Below are 22,312 nucleotides of genomic sequence, written 5' to 3' on the forward strand. Positions count from 1 at the left end.
TACATGGGTCCCGTTTAACGGTTGCCTGCGGACGAAATATCCGTGAAAAAAGTTTGAAGTGCTTACGTGTTGATAATGTGGTTTTAGAACTAATGAGTTGTAATCTCATTTGGGTTGTTGAGAAATGATGAAATTGGCTTATGTAATTAAATTAAATGAAGGGAAATGGCTTAATGATTGAGTTTGGTAATTTAAGACTATACATAATGTGGATGCCTTTATCTTTGACGTTGTATATGCATAGTGTACTTTTACCTTTGCCAAATTTCATATACTATGTTAGATGGTTTCTACTGGGCTGTGGCTCACCCTACTTAGGAATAACATTTTGAGGTAATGATGGCATGCCTCCACCAAGGCAATAGCGTTGGAGAAACTTTTGGAAGCAAGGGTTTCTTATTTTGATTGTATATTTTTTTAAAGCCAAGGGCTTATGATGTAATGAACGAAACTCACTTTTGGTTATAACCAAGATATGTCTTGCAAAGATGTAAGCTCATAGGGCATTTAATTTGTTATTATTAATTTGCATTACATGCTGTAGATTCAGAATGAACGTTTATGAATGTATAATGCATGTAATCCTTTTTGTAATACGAATTATGTTATGAGAAAGTGTACCAATTATGTTATATTCATTTCTCTTATGAGTTGGGTTATTTGTATTATTTTGAGGGCGTTACAATCAAAAACCTCCTTGATGTCCTTCGATCATTAATATATTATGATGAAACAAACATCTGTTGCATTTCCCTTGTGGCATCAACACAAGACTTGCATCTAACCCAATAAGAACAAGACATGTATGCAGTTCAGTGCAGCAATTTCAACTTTGGCTGCAAAAGAGGCACCCTCTTTTTAATGGACCGAAGAAGGCTGTATGCCGGATACTTTATTAGACTTCTCTCTTCTATTAATTTCCTTGTCTTCCAAACACTATCCCACAAGCCAACTGCAGCATATGTTCATGCTAAAACCACATAGTTGACTGACTTCTCAGGTTCTATATTAAACAAATGCTAGGCAACTACTTCTCCAAGAGACATATCACCATAAATGTTGCATGCCCCAAGAATAGCACCCCAAAGTGAGGCATTAGGCTTAATATTCATCTTTTGTATTAGAATATAGGCTTCTTCTAACTGCCCTCCATGTGCAAAGACGTCGACCGTACAAGAATAGTGCTCAACCCTTGGCAAGATATTGTATTTACCAACCATGTTATTGAAGCATTCTGATGCTTCAGTAGTCAAGCCAGCATGGCTACAAGCAAAGAGAAAAGTCAAGAATGTAACGTCATTTGGTTTCAACACCTCACATTCCATCTTCTTATACAAGGCAATCGCCTTATGCCCATAGCCATGCTTTCCATATCCGGCAATCAATGTCGTCCACGAAATAACATTTTTCTGCTCTATCTCATTGAAAACTTGTTTAGCATCTTAAATTTCTCCAGATTTTGAGTACATATCAATGAGAGTGTTTCCCATGGCTACATCATGTTTGGATTGACATTTCAACACCAAGGCATGAATTTGTCTTCCCAAATCCAGTGATGCTGTATTGGCACATATACTGAGCATAGAGCATAATATAACATTATCAACTCCCATATGCATCTGATGTATTTCATTGAAGAGATCAAAGGCATCTTTACTATAGGTACCTTCACGTGCATATCCAGTGATTAATGTAGTGCACGCTATTGTATCTTTTTTTAGCATACTCTTGTAAATCCGATCTATAATTCTAACACTCTCACATTTTGCATATGCATCAATCGGTGATCCAGTCAAAACATTATGTGATTCATAGCCCAGTTGAATGATGAATCCATGTATTTGGATGACCTTCATCAGACTGCTTCCTCTAACAAAGGCTTTCATAATACTACCCAAGGTAAAGGAATCAGGGATCATACCTATTAAAATTTGGAGTCGGAATAACGGCAAGAAAAAATTCATAAAGGGAAACAATGTATCCACATTCATGAAATAGAAGTAGTAGCTAAAATATCAGTGCTTACACTTGTTTGTAATATATGCCATTGATTGATAACTTCCAGTGGATAGTTGTTCATTAAGTTGAGCGTACATAGTAAAGATTTAATCAAACAAGATTGACTATGGTGTAGACACCCCATTTTTGACCGTCCTCAACACTTGGACGTCATCGTTTGAACACTCGATGATCATCCATGCTCGTGTTTGTTTTGAGTTCCTGAAGGCCTCGGCTGCGCACTTTGCCTTAGAACCTCTCAACTTGTCTGTTTTGTAGTTGTTTATGGACCAAGGACTTGTGGTTTTGTTTTTGAGGGAAGAGGGTGGCTTGTTGGCCAGCCCTACAACCCATCGGCCAAGCCTTGTGCTTATCGGCCATGTTTTCTTGTCATTGGCCATTAGTGATGGTCGATCGGCACTCTTTTCGGTCGATCGACCATTTTTTTGGCCGACACCCCTTTTCTACTTTTGCAGATATTTTTCTTCCAGCTGGTGCCAGCTGTTGGTCACTTGGTGTATCCTCCATACACGTGTATGGAGGGATTCAAACCAAGTCCTAGCTTGTTTAAGAAGCTTAGGACTTGGTTTTCTATAAGAAGGGAGGCCCATCTCCCTTTCTAGAGGTTCTGAGTTTTGATATACAAGATATATATATATATATATATGTATCTCTCTCTCTATATCTCTCTCTATATATATATTTGTGGGAGTTTGTGCTCTAAAGTGTGTTTTGTCTTCACTTTTTCACTACAACACCTAGCAACACACCACCATCTTTGAGCTGAGATTCTTGGGAGTGTTATTTGAGCTCTGAAAGTTAGTTTTTGCCTCAGAAGCTACTGGTTTCAAAGTTGTGCTTCAAGGGTGAGTGTATTCCCCTTTTAAGCCGTTGTTTGTATACCATATTGGCCATCCTTGCATATTGTTTTAGGCCTTGCTTTCAAATGAAAAAAATTCTTGTTTTGAAGTGCTTAACATGTTTGTTTAAGGCCTCTTTGGTGTTGGGGGGTGGTATACCCCCCCTTGTGCCTTATTTGGCCTTGTTTTGAGCCACCTCTTTAGGCCTTCGAGATCATCTCCTTTTGGCCTTTTAGCCACTAAAATCCAGTGGATTTTCAGTGACAAAAAGTGTGTTTTGAAGCCTTAAATAGGAGGGGGTTGTCCCCCCTCCTCTTCTCTTGAATGCTTGTATTGATGGCTCAACAAGTTGGCATGTTTTTCTACCTCTTTGTGGCTCTATCTCAGCATGCCTTAGGCCTTGTTTTTTCATGACATAACACTGTTTTGGCTTGGTTTAATCATATCATGCATGCTCCTTGCACTTGTAGTGCAAATCCATTCACTACCCTAAAATGCATCATGCTTTGGGCTCAACTCCAAGAAGCTTTTCCTCATGTTTTACCATGCTTAAGCTCTATTTGATGTTGTTTTGGTCATGCATGCCATGCTTTGTATAGCCATAGTGCATTCTTGCTTGTTAGCTTTGAATTTCATGGCCTCTAGTATGGCTTACTTGAGGTGTTTGCATGCTTTGGTCTCATTTCAACCATGATTTCAGTATGTATAGTGTGGCCATATTCTCTCATGCTTCACTATTTCAATGCTTTTGGTGAGTCATGCTTTATGCCTTAAGTATGAGCCTATATGCATGCCTTATTGCCTAAGCTTTTGGAATGCCATCTCAGTGGGTTTTTAGTCCTATTTTGACATGCCATAACTCTGATTTTAGTGGGTGAAGTTATCTCATGCTTGGTTTTGGTGGGTGTAGTGTAATCCTCTTTGTTGGCCTAGTATGCTCCATGCTTCATGCCTTTAATTCTAGCTTGTGTTGGCTATGTTCAAGCATGTTTTGGGTCTTGTTTTGACTTTCCTTGGGACTGTTTCGAGTCACCTTGGCCCTTTGGGGCTTGCTTGTTATGGCCATGGTGCAAGCCCCTTTGCTAGTTTTAAGCTTTGAGCCTCTTAGCATGCTATGCTTGTGTCATGTGCATGATTTGGCATCATTCCTTACATGATTTCAGAACCTATTTCACTGCCACACTCTCACATTTTCCACTTCTTTAATGTGCTTGAGAGTTGGTGCCTTCATGCTTTATTTGTGAACCAATTGGCATGCATGCTTGTATATACTTTTGGACTTCATTTTCAGCATGCTTTGGGCCATTGTCTTGGCATGCATGGGGCTAGGTTGGGGTTGGTTTGGTCCATTGAATATTGCATTATATGGCCCTTACCATTGCATTGTTGTTTGCATATTGTTGCATGACATTGTTATTTGTATGCTATTGCATGTTCATGATGTTTAGCATGTTGATTAGATAGCATGTTGTTGTATGCTTGGTGCATTGCATGTTGTTGCATGCTTTGTTGCATTATATGATTTTTGCATGCTTATTGCATTGCATTGTGTGTGCATGCCTTGCATTGCATTTTGTTTGGATTGGGTGTTAGTCCAAACACGAGAAACGAGGGACGTTTCATACTTGAAGTGATGAAACGTGCCTCAATTCTCGGTCACCGACCCTCTTGATCAAGCATGATGGAGGTTAAGGCATTTAAATGTTTTTGTGCATTCATTTGACATTGATTTGTGCACACTTGGCTCCTTTGGCCATCATGCATTGAGATGCGTGATCAATGGCTCGAGAGCCGAGCACTACAATCCTTTAAGCCTTAGACATGATAAGGAGTGTGGTTGCGCACACATTTTCTTGTAAATAAACTGCCATGCCTCTGTTAGTGCTCTGTTGCAGCAAAAGGAGAATCTACAGGAAACATTGGCCGATCTACCATCAAATCTGCCGATCGGCTATCAATTGTGGCCGATATCCATTATCTTTGGCCGATGACCTTTCCTCTTGGCCGACCACCTCTCAACATGGTCCTAAGGTGGATCAAAATCATCTTGGAAGTTGGCATAGTTTTCAGAAGCCTAAAACAGTGCAAATAGAGGCATCATGAGGCACGGTAGTGGATTTCCGGGAGGACGCGACCGAGCATGCATCATTCATCATTCCGAGGCAGAGCTGTGGCAGCCTATTTTAGTTTCTTACTTAGTTGATTTTGTAATTTAATTAATTTGATTAATTAGTTAAAGTTTTGTAATAATTAATTAGCTAAGTTAGTTAATTAGTTGATTTGTAATAATTAGTTTAATTAGCCTAGATTAGCTAGTTTAGCTTATTATTCGGACCCTCTGTCGAGAGGGCACAACTGTTGTAATAAGTGTGCGTGTGTGTGATGCATGTCTTCCAACCCCCATTTCTTTCTCCCTTTTACTTATCATCTTTCGTTGGTTAGTTTAGGAACATGTTTCAATTAGCATCCTTATGATCGTATGTTTGCATCATTCATCTGTCTTGCATACACCAGGCTAGGCACATCATACTAATAGCATTGTATTTCGATACTAATTTGAATGCATGTTATCAAGTTGCATTCACATGACATCTTAAAATAGTCGAGCCTATCTAGTCGCATTTTTGCATGTGTTGCATTAGGCATTGTTGACATAGCTAGGATCATGCATTGATTACTAACTAGCTTCTGTTTTGGCTCGGAGTACACTGTGAGTGTTTACGCTTTTGCATACTGCATGAGATGTGTATATTGCCATGCTAGCATGCTTACCATGAGGCTAACTACTTAAGTGACTAAACTGCATGAATGCCTGTGGATAAATGCTTGATTGTTTGAATTGGAACAATTCATCAAAATACGAGTTTTAAGCCCACTTGAGAGTAGCAAATCATCATGTTTTCTAAGCCCACTTGAGGGTGGCAAAATCCACGTCTTAGCCTACTTGCGAGTAGCATCTTCAAACCATTTTCAAACAAACAAACATGCGATGTTTTGTTCCAAGTTGAGTGATCTAGTCTATACTTGTTTGCTCTGCACATCACATAGTAAGCTAGCTAATAAACCGGAATAAGAATGCATGTGTTTTCAAAAACAACATATCTTGTTAGTAGAGGCCGAACTTTTATCGGGCAAGCGGGGGTGCTCATTGCATGACATTGCCCTCTTGTACCCAAGTTCCCGAGCTGAGGCAACTTTGGTGATGATGAACACGTGGCCTTCGGCACGAGTCAGGGTTTCCTAAATTTCCCAAAATAAAATATTTAGGTGGCGACTCTGAAATCTGGCAAAGCAGTTCATGTTTGGCACTTCTTAATTAAAATCAGTTTTCCAAAACGATTTGCCGGACTTGGACTCTTTGGTGATTTATCAGTCTTACATTGCACTTTATGAGATTAGATTCAGAACCGTGATAGGAGTCCGAACTATAGTAGCTACGAATAACGATTCGCGCCCTCGCGCGCGGAGCCGGAGTTCCGGGCAGTCTACATATGGTTAGGATTGAAACACAAATGAATGTTCATTTGAAAGAAAAAAACACAATGAGTGGTTACATCTTCTGTCTCTTGAGCTTGCCAAGCAGCTCAAACATTGAAAATGCAGCATAAGTAGTATCAAGATTCATTGCAAGTATGTTAAAAAGTTCATGCTTTTAATGAGAAAGGCATCTATTATCACTCTCTTACAAAATTGATTGCCCACTTTATGATCAACTAAATGTGAAGGTGCTTTACTTATCTTGGGGAACCCAAAAAAGTGCAAATGAAATAGAATAATCTGATAACAAATCTTCTAGGAATCTAGGTGGAAAAAGAGATGATGAGATAAGCATGCATCATAGTGTTCGAAAGAATTTTAGTGGATTCTTGCAATACCCCTCAAGATGAAGTTATACTATGAGAATCCCAGTTTTGCTCTCACATTTTTACTCGTGTTTTCAGGGATTTTTTCTTTGAAGATATCCTTTGGGCTTAGCCGAATCCTATTAACATTTCACTTCATAATACTATTTTGCTTGTATTCATAAATACCATTTTAATTTCTACAAATCTATGAGTTCAAATTTACACTCAACCATATGAAATGCGTTGGATTACACCATCTAACTACCTAAATGACTTTACACATTTTGATTTTATTTTCTTTTATGATTTACGCATCAAACCAATAGTGGACAATGCAAGAACAACACATGCATAATAATTTAAAATTTAAAATTTTCAAGAATATGTGACAAAGACAATACCTGCTCTAAGCATTGAGCGAAACAATCGTAAGGCATCATTAGCAAAACCCTGAACAACATACCCACCTATTATCGCATTCCAAGAAACCACCTCCCTCTCCGACATCGACTCAAAAATGTAACAAGCGTCTTCCGCTTTCCCGCACTTGGAATGCAAATCAACCAATGCACTCTACACAAACAAGTTCTTAACAAGCCTACTCTTTTGAATACATCCTTCAATTTGCTTCCCTCTGTCCAAACACATCATACTCGTACACGCCCTCAAAGCGCTCCCGTAAGTGAACTGATTAGCCTTAACACCAATCCTATGCATTGCTGAAAACACCACAAGAGCTTCCTTTGAGTACCCATTTTGAGAATACCCAATACCAACGCGGTCCAAGTGACCAAACTCCTTTCAAACATTCTATCAAACACTTTACGGGAGTTAACCATGTCACTGTGCCTCGAATGGAATATAACTAAATTTGTGTTTAAATATGCATTTGAATGAAGCCCATTGGTTAAAAGATGACTGTGAATCAAACGGCCCTCCACTTTTTCTTTTCTCTGGATGCAGAGCTGCAGAATTTTTGAATGCAGAGAATAATCCGAGTGAGTTGGGTTAGAGAAGATGAGTTTTAGAGCATCTTGTAATCTTCCCAAGTGGCAAAGTAAATGGAGGTGATTTTACGGATGTGGGTTCTAGTATTTTGTTGAGATTGCTAATCTTTTTCTGGCAGGTTCTCTTCATGTTCGGACTTCAGTTCTCTTCAAGCTCGTGTTCAAAGAATTTTGAAGTTGAAATGATTTGAAAATAAAATATGATAAGATTACCTACATTCACCTAATTTTTTTTAAAGATAAAATTCCAATTTAGTGTATTTTTTAAAAAAATAACTTCATATAAGTAATAAATTTTATGAATATTAATAATAAACGTTATAATTTTTTTTTTTATAAATCTATAATTGTGGGGACATATTTTTTGGATCGCAACACGTGGCCAAGGTGGCACCGAAGTGCCAGCCGAGGTGCCACATGTCCTTGACTTGACGCCGAGGTAATCTCGGCTAGGCAGAGGTTATCTGCGGAGATATCGAAATCTGAGATGAGCGGATAAGTTACAAGAGTCCTAGAATGAGGGAGGACTTCAGCCCGGATAAAGATAAAGCTCTTAGGGAGTTTATCTTTATCTATTTAAGAGTCCTAGATAGGCACTGAGCCAGAATCCATTGAAGCTAGGCTTCTATAGGGATCAGGTCAGTGTTGGTTATAAAAGTAAGGCACCCTCGTGGGTCTAAGATACGCTTTTTGTATTCTGAATAGTGAGTTAAGCACTTTTGTTAGCTTTGAGAGACAATTGACTTGATCGTCGAAGTGCCCCCGAGTGGACGAACCACTGCCGGAGTCTTTTCTTTCTGTTACAAGTTGTTTGGGCACAATCTATTCTATCGGTGCTCTCTAGTTGAGTACCTGTTTGGCAGTGTGGTCAGAAAACAGCACACCCAATTTGGTGCCGTCAGTGGGAAAGAAAGGAGACTAGATGGCCAATGACAGACAAAAAGAAAAGGTTGGGGATGACATCTCTACTAGGAGTGATAAGCAACTTGACCCTAACACGGAGGAGGATAACTGCAACGAAGAAACTCGGGATCAGAATCCCGGAGAGAAAGACTTCGGCAAAGAGGGTGTAGACGCTCCCCGTGGGCCTCATGCTACAGTTTGGACTCAAATGTCACGGTTCTTAATCTGATCCCACAATGTACAATGTGAGATTGATAAACCACCAAAGAGTCCAAATCCGGCAAATCATTTTGGAAAACTGATTTTTAAGAAAGAAGTGCCAAACATGGACTGCTTTGCCAGATACAGAGTCGCCACCTAAATATTTATTTTGGGGGAATTTAGGAAACCCTGATTCGTTGCCTAAGGCCACATGCCCGTCATCACCAAAGTTGCCTTGGCTCGGGAACTTGGGTACGATTGGGGAAGGTCATCTATGAGCCCCCCCGCTCGCCCGATCAAAGATCGGCCTGTACTAAACACGATATCTTGTTTTTGAAAACACATGCGTTCTTATTCCGGTTAATTAGCTAATCTTAGTACGTGATGCGTACAGCATACAAGTATAGACTAGATCGCCTAATTTGGAACAAAGCATCGCATATCCGTTTGTTTGGAAATGGTTTGGAGCTTGCTACTCATATGTAGGCTAAAACGCAAATTTCAATGAATTGTTCCAGTTCAAGTAATCCAACCTTCACCCACAGGCATTCAGGCTGTTATATCATGTAAGCAATTAGCCTCATGGCAAGCATGCTGTCATGTTAATACTTACATACATGCAAGATGCTAAAGCGTAAACACTCACAGTGTACTCCGAGCCAAAACAGAAACTAGTTAGTAATCAGTGCATGATCCTAGTTCGTGTTAAGATGGCTAATGCAACACATGCAAAATGCAATTAGAATAGGCTCGGCTAATCTAAGATGGCATATGGGATGCGACAATTCGATACATGTATTCAACTTGGAATTGAAGTATAATGCAGTTAGTATGATGCGCCGAGCTCGGTGCATGCAATATAGATGAATGATGCACGCATGCATAGCATAAGGATGCTAATTGAAATATGCCCTAAGACTAACCATCAAAAGCAGGTAAGTAAAAAGGAGAAAGAAATAGGGGTTGGAAGACATGCACACACACACGCGCACGCACACTTATTACACAATTTGCCCTCTCAACGGAGGGTCCAAAAGAATAATACAAATTACCTAATTAACTAACTAACCAACTAATTAATTATTACACAACACTTAACTAATTAAACAAATTAATTAAGCTACGAAAAATAGTAAAGCAGCCTTGGGAAAAGGGACGAATGCATGCTCGTTCAGCTTCGCTCGGAAATCCGTTGCCATGCCACATGTTGCCTCTATTTGCACTGCTCTGTACCTCTAAAAATTGTACAAATCTCCAGAACACTTTTGATCCATCTCATGGATGTGCTGAGAGGCCATCGGCCAAGTGGTAAGGCCATCGGCTAGAGGGAACTGGTCATCGACCAATAATGGGGCTCTCGGCCACAAATTTGTAGCCAACCGGCACTAAAGATGGCCGACCGGCCATCTCTTCCTGCAGAATCCTATTTTGGTGCAGCAGAGGACAAACAGAGCATGGCAATGCATTTATAAGGCAATGTTTGCACGACCACCCTCCTTATCATGTTTGAGACTCAAAGGAGTGTTGTCCTCGACCCTCGGGCCACCAATCACTCATTTCAATGCCTAATGGCCAAAGGAGCAATTCAATATCAAATCAATGCACAAAACACATAAGGGTCCCAAACCTCTATCATGCTTGATCAAGAGGCAAGGGAATGCACACACAATACTATGCAACCTAAGCATTCAAGCAAGCATGTAAACAAACCTAATGCAACATGAGCATGCAAGCATACAATATGTAATAGGCATACAACCTAAATATGCAAACATGCATAACATGCAACAACATGCAAAATGAAACAAGCATGCAACAACATGGTAAGATGGACTTAAACTAACATGGGTAGACCTCAGCCATGCCAAAATCAGTGGCCAAAACACCATGACTAAGGCACCAAAAGGCAATACAAGCATGCACACATATTGGTCCAAGCATTAAGGCATAAAGAGGACAACTCTCAAGAGCACTTAAAGAGTGAAAAGCGTGAAAGTGTGACAACACTACATGCTCTGAAATGATGTTAGGAATGATGCCAAATCACACACATAATCATAAGCTTAGCATGCATGAGGCTCGAAGCCTAAGACTAACAAAAGGGGCTTACACTATGGCCACATGAATTGAACCCCAAAGGGCCAAGGACAACCAAAACAGTCCTAGAGCATGTCAAAACAATGACAAAACATGTATGGAGCAAAGCCAAAACAAGCTAGCATGAAGGGTCAAAACATGGAGTATACAAGGCCACAAAAGAGGTGTCACACTACACCCATCAAAGCCAAACATGGCATGACTCAAGCAACAAAAATCAGAGTTATGGCATGTTAGAACAAGACCAAAAACACATTGAAATGGCATCCTAGAGGCCTAAACATGGAGGCATGCACAATGGTCCATTCATGAGGCATAAGACATCAACTCTTTAAGACATTAAATGAGTGATAAATGCAAGTGTACAAGCATGCTATATGGATTGAAATAATATAACAAGTAATGCCAAACCACTGAAATGGCCTAAGTAAAGCATGCTAGTGACTTAAACACTCAAAGCTAACAAGCTATAATGCTTCATAGCTATACAAAGCAATGCAAGCATGACCAAAACAACTCAAATTAGAGCTTAATCATGTTACAACAAGGCTAAAAGCTTCATGGAGTTGAGCCAAAATCATGCTAGAATAACATGTTACAACATTATGCATGTTAAGGCAAATAAAGGGGATTACATGACAAGTATATAGAGCATGTAAGAGCCAACTAAACCAACTTAAAACAGAGGTATAGCATGGCAAAATAACACCAAATAATTGCTAAAATGAAGCTAATACAAGCTAAGCACACATGCTACCTACATAAGCCATTTATGCAAGCAAACAAGATAACAAGGAGAGGGGATGACCCTCTCCTATTTAGGACACCAAAACCACCTCTCCACCACTGAGAATCCTCTGGATTTCAGTGGTAGAGAGGCCATGCAAAGCTTAAAGCAAGGGCCAAAAGGGATGGCCTAAAACAAGGTCTAACAAGGCCTTGGAGGGGGTAAACAATCCCAAACCTCAAAATGACCTTAAATAAAGTTCTAAAGCAAGTAAAAATAGAACTTTTATCAGTTAATAGATAAGCTTAAAACAATAAGCAAGAAGGGCTAAAAGCTTAAACAAGAAAGGGGTATCTAAAGCAAGAATGCTCACCCTTGAAGAACACCTTCAAGAACACAACACCAGCACCTTTCTCTGATCAAAAATAGCTTAAGAATCCTAACACCAACTCCCTAATGCCTCAACAACCAAGGATGGTGTAGTGCTAGGTGTTTGTGTGCAAAAGTGTGAACAAAACACCCTTTAGAGCACAAAACACACACACAAATGTAAAGAGAAGGAACTATAGAGATAGATAGATACAAACTCTCTAACCATAAATTTCAGAACCTCTGAGAAGGGAGGAGGGCCTCCCCTCTTATAGAAATCCAATTTGCAAAGCTTCTTGGAGAAGCTAAGCAAGGGCCAAATCCCTCCATACACGTGTATGGAGGAAGTGAATTGTGCATGCCAGCTGTGACAGTTGGCATAAAATATCTACCAAAAGCAGATGGAAAGGGTTCGACCACAAAATATGTCCGATTGACCAACAAAGGTGGCTGACCGACCAAAAAAGGTGCTGACCGGCCAACACCTTTGGCCGATGGCAAGAAAGAGGGGCCGATGGCTTCATGTCTTGGCCGATAGGTTGAGGAAATGGCCAACAAGCCACCTTCTTCCCTCAAAAGCAAAACCACAAGTGCTTGGTCCACAACCACAAGTTGAGAGATCTTGAGGTAAGGCGCGCGGCCGAGACCTCTGGGAACTCAAAACGAACACGAGCATGGATGATCATCGAGTATTCAAACGATGATGTCCAATTCTTGAGGACGGTCAAAAATAGGGTGTCTACAGAGGGTGATGTACCAAAGAAGTCAGAGAGGGGCGGGTATTATAATGAGGACGACCTCCGGGTATGGAAGGATAGATGCCTCTGGAGGGACGACGAGATGAAGGGATTGGCGAACAAATTGGCAGACCTGCAGTCGGTCGTCAATTTTATGATGCAGAACAACGTCATGCAGCCACCGTTGATGTTACAAGACATGCCGATTCCAGCGGCCAAGAACAATGCCTAGAAAGGGGGGCAAAAAACAGTCCTTACAGTCCCCCAGCACACCAGGACCGAGGAACACTCTCAACCACCTTCAAGGGAGGTCGGGCGAGGAGAGTCAAGAAGGGGAGATTCTCAGAGGACGCATCGTATCAAGGAAGCTGACCCCAATGAACATCGGCATGTTCAAGTGAAGGAACTTTGTTTCGACGAAACAAATGGAGAGAGGTCCCAAAGGACTCATAATGACACCGGGAGTAGCGCACCGAAGAGGCTAAAATCCGTTGATAGTCGAGCTCCAGGACGGACTAAGGAGGATCTGAGGGATTACCTCCAAAGGAAGTGACAAGATGCCGAGGTAACCTCACCGGTCAAGCCAAGACGCCGTTCTCGGTAGAATTGGACAAGTTTGAAGCCTCGAAGAGGTTCTACATGCCGAGATTCCAGATATACGACAGGAAGTCTGACCGTAACTTTCACATCGGCTTGTACCTGAACTCAATGGCACTGTACACCGGGAATAAGTCGTTGCTCTGCAAAGTGTTCCCCTCATCCTTTGGGGAAATTGCATCAGACTGGTTTTATAAGTTGTCGAAAGGAACTGTGAAAAGCTGGGAAAGCCTAGCCGAGATGTTTGTGGCTAGATTTGTGACAAACAAACTACAGCCATTACGGGTGGACGCCCTGATAGCTCTGAGAATTGGCGAGGATGAAAGTCTTAGGGCTTATGCCAAAAGGTATTATGAGGTGTTTAACCAAATACAAGGATGCAACCAAGAGGTGGTGGTTGTGTCTTTTAAGAACGGCCTGAAAGATGATTGCCTGCTTCGAAAATCACTAGCAAAGACACTACCAAAAAGTATAGAGGAACTTATGGCCAGGATAGAAAAGTATGCCAGGGCCGAGGAGGACACGCTGGGGACAAAAGCGTCGAAATAAGAGAAGAAAAATGGCTCACTGAAGCGAGGCCAAGGTAATGGTGGATACAATAAGCAAGAAACAGGACTAAGGGCTGCACAGGCTGTCACAACAATATTCCGAATTCCGGTCTACAAAGTCCTGGAAAGAATTCGGAATCAACCCTATTACAAAGCACTAGAAAAGCTTCCTGGTGAATTAATGGAAAGAAGTTTGGGGAAACATTGTGCCTACCACAATGAGGATAGGCATCTAACTGAAGGGTGCAGAGCCCTAAAGGCATATCTGGAAGACTTGGTAAGACAGGGTCATTTAAGAGACCTCATAGATGAGACCAGGATAAGGAAAGAGCAAGCGAGACTACCTCAAGCACCGGCAGCAACACCTCCACCAGCACCGCAATCACAAGCAGGCGGACCTCGAGTGATCAATGTGATTCATTCAAAGGTTAATGATAATGAGATATGTGGGGAAACCCAGAAGATAAAACACCTGCAACATGTGTATCAGGTCCGACAGAAGAGACCTAGGGCAGACAAGTGCCAGGGACCATTGGTCTCCTTTACTGAAGATGACCTAGAGATGGTGTAGCATCCACACAATGATGCCTTGGTGATATCCCACCAGATTGGAGAGTGCCAAGTAAAGCGAATTCTGATCGACTAGGGTATCTCTTATGACATCATGTATGTCAGATGTTACAAGGAGCTTGGCCTGCACCAAGATGATCTGGAACAATCCAATGGTCTAATAGTCCAATGGTCGAGTTCAATGGAACGTCGATGTGGCCCCTAGGAGCAATGAGTTTGGAGGTGCAAGCTGGCACTAAGAAGGTAAAAATTGAGTTCACAATTATTGACACTCCCTCCCCATACAATGCTATCCTAGGAAGGCCATGGCTGCATGCAATGGAGGATGTTCCCTCAATATTGCACCAACTGTTGTGATTCCCAATAGAGCATGGAATTAAGGAGGTCAAAGGGGATCAAGTGCAGGCAAAGAATTGCTCCATGGAAGCAATGAAATCCACCTGTAACATACGAGAAGCAGAAGTAGCAGAGATTGAAGATGTGGACATGGAAGTCCTTGAGGACATCAGCAAGGAACCAGCCAAGAAAAGTGAGGAAGCCCTGAAGAAGATCTTAGTCTAATAAGGGGATGAGGAGCACTTTTTCCTCCTCGACTCAGGCTTGGCCGAGGAAGAGGAAAGGGAATTAGAAGCATTCTAGAGTTCAAACCTTGAGGTGCTTGCTTGGACACCATGCGAAATGCCTGGCATTGACCCCAAGGTCACTTGCCATAAATTGAATATGGACAGGTCAGCTAAACCTGTCATCCAGTGAGGAAGAAGGCCGACGTTGATGCATGTTGAGGCAGTAGAAGAGGAAGTTGATAAACTTCTGGAGGCCAGAGCCATTCAAGAGGTAAATTACCCGACATGGTTATCAAACACGGTGGTTGTGAAGAAAAAGAATGGGAAGTGGAGGGTCAGCGTGGAATTCACCAGCCTGAACAAGGCTTGTCCCAAAGACAGTTTCCCTCTACCCAAGATTGACCAATTGGTGGATGCCACTTCAGGGCATGGAAGGATGAGCTTCCTAGACGCTTACAGAGGGTACCATCAGATAGCCATGTACCCCTCAGATGAGGAGAAGACCGCATTTATCACCCCAAAAGGGTTGTATTGCTGTAGAGTGATGCCTTTTGGGTTAAAAAATGCAGGAGCAACTTACCAAAGATTGGTGACAAAGATGTTCAGGCATCTAATAGGCAAAACAGTGGAGGTATACATTGATGACATGGTCGTGAAGACCAAGGAACCTAAAGATCATCTGGCCGACCTGAAGACAGTCTTTGACATCCTAAGGACATTTCGGCTCCGACTCAATGCATCAAAGTGTGCATTTGGAGTTGGATCAGGAAAATTCCTGGGATACTTGGTCACTAGAAAGGGCATTGAGGCAAACCCGGATCAAATCAAGGCCATTATAGAGTTAGAGAGCCTAACGTCGGCAAAGCAAGTGCAAATGTTGACTGGAAGGGCTGCAACCCTAATCAAATTCATAAGCAGAAGTTCTGATAAATGCAAACCTTTCTTCAGCCTAGCAAAGAAAGCCACAGATTTCTTATGGACAGATGAGTGCAAAGTCGCTTTGGCCGACTTGAAAAAGTACTTGACCACAACTCTAGTTCTCTCTAATCTAATACCTGGAGAGGAACTGTTCTTATACTTGGCGATCTCAAAGCATGCAGTCAGTGCAGTAATAATCAAGAAGGACAAAGGAGAACATGGGGCAATTTACTACGTGAGTAAAACCCTAAAAGATGCAGAGACCAGATATCTACCTTTGGAAAAGCTAACATTAGCTTTGGTAATGGCCTCCAAGAAGTTGAATCATTAGTTTCAAGCCCACAAGATTGTGGTGTTAACTAAACACCCTCTGAAGTCCCTGTTGCAGCAAGGGGATCTGACAGGTAGGATAGCCAGATGGGCAGTGGTGTTAGGCCAATATGACCTAGAATTCAGACCCAGAACAGGAATCAAAGGCCAAGTGTTGGTCGACTTCGTGGCCGAGTTCACATCGGGCACCATCATACATCAGGCTTCGTTGAGTCGAGGTATACGATGCGCAGGTAAACAAGAAGAAACCCAGCTGGGGATAGCCAAACAGAGGAAAGAAGAAAAACTCAAGCCCTGAAGTATTTATGTCGGCGACTTCTTCTGATTGTTTGTTGACGGAAGTTCAAACCGACAAGGAACGGGGGCAGGAGTAGTGCTAGTATCGCCAGATGGATAGATGCTGGAACAATCCATTCGTTTAGGATTTAAGGCCTCAAACAACGAAGCGGAGTATAAAGCACTAATAGCAGGATTAAAGTTGGCACCAGCAATAGAAGCCGACGAGGTAATGGTCTTCTGTGACTCCCAACTTATCGTCAACCAGGTAACAGATGAATACGCTGCTCGAGATGAAATGATGGTGGCCTATGTAAAGGAGGTGGGCAGACTGATAGCATTGTTCCAAAATTGCCAACTACAGCAAGTTAGCCGAGATGACAACAGCTATGCTGATGCCATGGCCAACCTGGCTAGTGCCACTACAAGAAAAAACACATTTACCGACCACTTTTGTCGACCAAAAATATTTTGGTCGCAAAAAAATCACATTTGCCTACTAAGAAAAAATTGGTAGGCAAAAGTTCATACTTTCACCGACTAAAGTAATTTGGTCGCTGAAAAGTAATTTTTTGCGACTAATTTAAAATATTGGTTGCCAAAAATTTAGGCGGGAAAGTGAAAAACTAGGAGGGAGATTAAAATCTTTTAGCGACTATTACAATTTAGTCGCACATTTCAAAAAGACGTCGTTTTGTTTATTAAATACAGAGAGTCCAAATAGCCGACTAACACTGTTTGTAGGGGAAAACAAATCAAACCCCTATAATATTTCACAAAAATGCGACCAATCGATCCCACCCTCTCAGTCGCGTCACTCATCTCGCCTCATCACCATCAACGCTGCCGTCTGCCGTCCTCGCCTCTCCACCGTCAGCGCCACCGTCCGTCTTCGCCTCGCCACCATTATCTAGGTATATTTTTTCAAGCTTCTGTCTATCTCTCTCTGTCCCAATTTTTCTCTTTGATTTCCCTTCTCTTTCTCATACTCTTCTTGTTCTAAAGAGAGCATTTCAGTGGAAGAAAGAGCTCTGTAACTCCGTACAGCTCATTGGCATCGTCGTTACACCTGTCCAAATCAAGCCCCTCAGCTCCGGCAAGGTCATCGCTTCGTCTCGCCTAGCCGTCAAGAAATCCTCTATCGACACTACCTGGTAAACATTTCTTCATTTTTTTTGTTGAAACCAACCCATTTATAAAATCAATCAGTGTATGTAGGGTTTTTAGATTGTTTTGTTAGTCTTTTCTTGTTAATACCAAAATGGCATCATTGATGATTAGTGGGAATGTTGGCCCCAATTCCTGGGTTTGGGAATTTTGTTACTAGTGTCTGATTAGTGATTATTTTGGCCCCAATTCCTAGGTTTGGGAATTTTGTTGCTAGTGTGCCTCATGTTTTTCAGCCTAAAAACAAACTGAGGTATAAATCCTCTCTCCCTCTCTTACTCATTCTCTGTCTGTCTCTCCCTCTCCCTCTCAATGTTTGTGTTCATGTTCTGTTTTTTTTTTTTTTGTTCTCGTTGTTTTGCCTAAGGTAAAAAAGCCGACTCAGATTTGTATTGTTCCTTTGTTTTTGGGATGATGAAAATGCGTTAAAAATTATTATTATCATCTAAGTTTTCTTGAATTATGTAGATGTGTTTATAATTTGTTCGTTTACTTAATTAAATATAAGAGCCATCTTCTGGAATAGAAAAATAATGTTAATGGTGAATCTGATATGTTATTTGCATTTTTTAAAAAAAATTTGTGGGTACGTAAATCTTTGATAGATTATCGTGTTTGGAGGCATCCCTGGTAAGAAATTCAAATCCACTTTCTCTTCTCTCTCAATTTCTCATCCTTCCCTTCAATTTTCTTAGTTCACTGCTCTGTAGTCTGTAGCACAAACCAGGATTAGGGTTTTTTATTTTTATTTTATACTTGGAATGCAATTTGATTAGTTCTTGTTTTTTCTTGTTTAGATTTCTTTTCATGGTGAAATTGTAAAGCTAGAGCTTTTCTTGAAATGATTTACTCTGTTTCATTAGGGTGGTTGTTTTATCTATATACCTAGAAACCAAACTTTGAGAAATTTAGATGTTGTAATTGAAATGTCACCGGAAAGGGCGAATTTAGGTGGTGATGGAGCAAAATACTTGTTTGCCATGGAGTACCATAATAATGTCAGTACCTCTTTCTATCTCTAGGTTTCACTATCTTCAAGGCAAACTTCAGGTTCTTCCTTGTCCCTAAAGTTTGAGAGGGAATGATAAGATATCTGAGTCATGTGTAGCTACAGCTGATCAGCCAAAGTCTTCTATCTCCTATGTGATTTTGATTTCCATTCAATTTGTTCATTTCCAAGTTCTTTTTCTTTTATTTAATTTATGTGTAAATTATGCATACCACTTGTTTGCTAATATGCCTTTGAAAATAGAAAGTACAAAATCTGTTAGTGTCTCAACCATGAATAAAAAGGCATTCTAACTACCAACCACCAACATTAAGCTATAAAATTTGGAATAGAAATTTATACTCTTGGTCTAGTAACAAATAATGAACCTTAGCAAGCTTAAACAAAAGAAATCTAAGGCTGCTTTCAGAAGGTGTATACTTAAGAAATCTAAGGTATGAAAATGTATACTTAATTGAGTGTAGTTTAAGTGAGTTCTGTATATGAAAACAAATTTTATCTTAGTCAATATATAGTGGGCATTTTTTTTCTTTATAGCTTATTCATTTAAGGTAGGTACTAAATTTTCCTTGGCTGCATTTGCAGAACCGTTATAAATGTTGACAAATCACTCGAATAATATTTTCTTTTCTAATGAGTTTATTGTTTGAATATAGTTTCAGAAGCTAGGTATTGAATTTTACTTGGCTGCATTTGGTTTCCTAGGTACCCAATTAGATGTGTGTTCATGTAGAATATATTTTGCACTATATGAAACAGAAAGGGACAGAATACTCTTTATACTTACCCAAGCAGTGAAAATTTGTCCGTTGGTCTGCCTTGATCTGGGTTTTGCAGGTCTAAGCTTGAAATCAACTATACATGGATCGCAATTGCAAAGGTAAGCTTCGTTAGCATTTCTGCTTTAAAGCAATTCATGTATAATGTTTATATTTGTTTTCTTCCCTCTTTATACTTACCCTGATAGGTGTGTTCATGTTCCTAGCACTGTGAGAATCAAAATCATTAAGATGTACAAATTCTTGGTTTGCGCGGTTTCACATATGGTTTGTAGCTGCATTTACACATTGTCAATTGGTCCATGAGGATGTATAATGCTATATCAGAACTTAGACAAGACAAAAGCATTCTATACATGTTTGGAATGTGGGAAAAAATATTTATTGATACCCACTCGTTAGATTGTTTCTTGAATGGGTTGTAGTCCCTTGTTGCCTTGACTAGAACTTACTGCACATGAAAGCATACCTAATGGCCACATTGCCCTCAATGCCATCCAACGTCGCCATGCAAAAGTTTCTACTGGGGACACAATATCCATGAGCAGGTGATCATAAATTAGTAAGGAATTGTTGATTGTTATTGCTATGTTTTTACCAAATTTTTAATGCTTTGTGGTGATAATATTTCTAGATTTGTTCCACCTGAAGACTTCAACCTAGCATTGCTTACTCTTGAATTGGAGTTTGTAAAGAAAGGGGCTAAAGATGAGCAGGTATGAGCATTTTTCCATTTTACATTTTTGGAAAATATAGTATCAATTGCAGCCTGATATGGTGGGTCGCACCAACTAGAATTTTATGTTGTTTTGATAGTTGAAAGCATTTTGCCTCATTTGGTTGCTTTATTTATGCTTAGGGATGAATGGCTGCCCTGTGTCATGACTTTTGTGCTATTGCTCCAGGGAAGTTACTGAATATGTTCGTTTGGCAGGTTGATGCTGTTCTTTTGTCTCAGCAGGTTCAGAAGAGATTTATCAACCAGGTAATAGCTGGTAATGGTTTTCCTTGCTTAATTCCCCCCCCACATATTTATAGGCACTATTAGAGCAACTCCAATGGAAGAGGCATATTAATCCGGTTAACTATTTTAGCTAATATTACCCTAAATTCTCACTCCAATTGGCTGGCTAAACGGCTTCCTATTTTCCCTCATCCCTTCCCTGCTGGCTTCAATTGGAGAGTGATTGAAGGCTCTCCAAACTCGTCTCTCCCGCGAAAGTATTCTGCTCCTTCTTCAAACACGTCTCTCCCGCGAAATCGATCTGCTCCTTCAACGCGAAATCGACCTTCCCCTTTAGCGTTGTCTGCAACTCCCTCTATCTGACCTCTTCCTCAAGGTATGGATCCTTCTGTCTCTCTGTCTTCCCCTTCTATGCAACTGATAAACCTTCTCTCTCCGAGAAAAGCAATCTGCAACCCTAGAGGCATCCAATCTGATTTAAAATTCCATATTTAATCTCAAATTTATGTCGTATGGAGTATAGACAACTTGAATGCAATGCACATCTTCCTATATATAATGTAAAACATCAAAGTCCAAACCAAAATTATGCATCCAAATTTAAAACTGTGTCAATATACTGTTTACACCTGTCTGAAAGACCAACTTATCAAAGGCATCTGATTTAATGAAAGTAAAAAAACTCCTCACAATGGGGACTGAATGTCTTTCCTTGAATATCGATGATGTTTAGCTTGTGAATTTTAGTTTATCAATTTTACTTTCAATGATCAGCAATCAGGACATAGGGATAAAATTAGTTTATGAATCAGGACCTGCAAGTCATTGGTTGGTTTGGACCTTTGGAAAGTCTTGATGAAAGAAGATATCTTTACAACTATTGATTTGAAAGCAAAATGGAATGCTCTCAACAAATACAAATTAATTGATTGATTAATTGATATAAGGAAGGAAGGAGTGGAGGGGAGGGGAGGGGAGGGGAGGGGAGGGGAGGGAGAGTGAGTGAGAAAACAAAAACAGTTATTATTGTTGTAAGGGAAGGGTGTTTGGTGATAAACAAACATGGAAAGGTATGAGATTCTGAGAGACATAGGATCTGGTAACTTTCTTCACTCAGGGCACCCAGTCAAGGCCACCACACAACCATATTCATTAGTTTATTTAAAGAAGGGAGAAACTATTGACAGTAAGACTCGATAAGACATCACAAACTCATTGGTCTTTATTCGATAGTCAAATTAACTAGCACAGATTAAGCAAATTGCTTTGACTAATTTTTTAGTTAATTTGTTTGACTTTTAGGAATGTTGAGGGTATATGTACATAATACTAGTTGCAGAAAAATAAATATAAAAAGTTCTACATGACACGAGAGACATAGAGAGTGGTGTTGGGTCTACACCCTTATCTGTGTTCAGTGCAACTAGCAAAGTTGTGAGGGTAATTAGAGAGCAACCCTTACCTTTGAAAAGAGACTGGAACAATTCCAGCTCTATATTGAGCAATTTGCAAGAAAGCAGGCTCTACCAGATCGAAGTGTTGGAGGGGAGGGTTGCACCACCCACCATTGTCATTAGATTGAGAACGGTTAGGTGGACAGAAGTTTGTAGCAGTCACAGTGATGGTCCCAGGGAGGCACAATTGTGGATCACTGTTGCATTTGATCTGATAGCATGCCCCACAGCTCAAGCCATTGTTGAACAGAGCAGTGCTTAGTGCTGCGGTGTTAGTTAGTGCCATAGCCTTGGCTATACAAATTGCCATGCCCACATGCACCTCCTGGCACACCAAATCAAGTATTAGAATCCCCAAACATTAAATTTATCAAATTTTACTAGAAAAATCTC

General features: G+C 40.6%; 1 long non-coding RNA gene and 1 pseudogene across 1 annotated transcript; one reads left to right on the forward strand and one right to left on the reverse strand.

Moving 5' to 3' along the window:
• Nucleotides 1-812: 812 nt before the first annotated feature.
• On the reverse strand, nucleotides 813-8,803 carry LOC114300741 (pentatricopeptide repeat-containing protein At3g20730 pseudogene; annotated as a pseudogene).
• Nucleotides 8,804-19,789: 10,986 nt separating this feature from the next.
• LOC114300147 (uncharacterized) lies at nucleotides 19,790-20,780 on the forward strand. The gene is made up of 3 exons (XR_003642567.2): nucleotides 19,790-20,049; nucleotides 20,136-20,217; nucleotides 20,436-20,780. It is a non-coding gene; the product is annotated as an uncharacterized LOC114300147 (long non-coding RNA).
• Nucleotides 20,781-22,312: the final 1,532 nt, after the last annotated feature.

Source organism: Camellia sinensis, chromosome 7 (assembly GCF_055761805.1).
Source record: "Camellia sinensis isolate YWXY chromosome 7, ASM5576180v1, whole genome shotgun sequence".
NCBI lineage: Eukaryota > Viridiplantae > Streptophyta > Magnoliopsida > Ericales > Theaceae > Camellia > Camellia sinensis.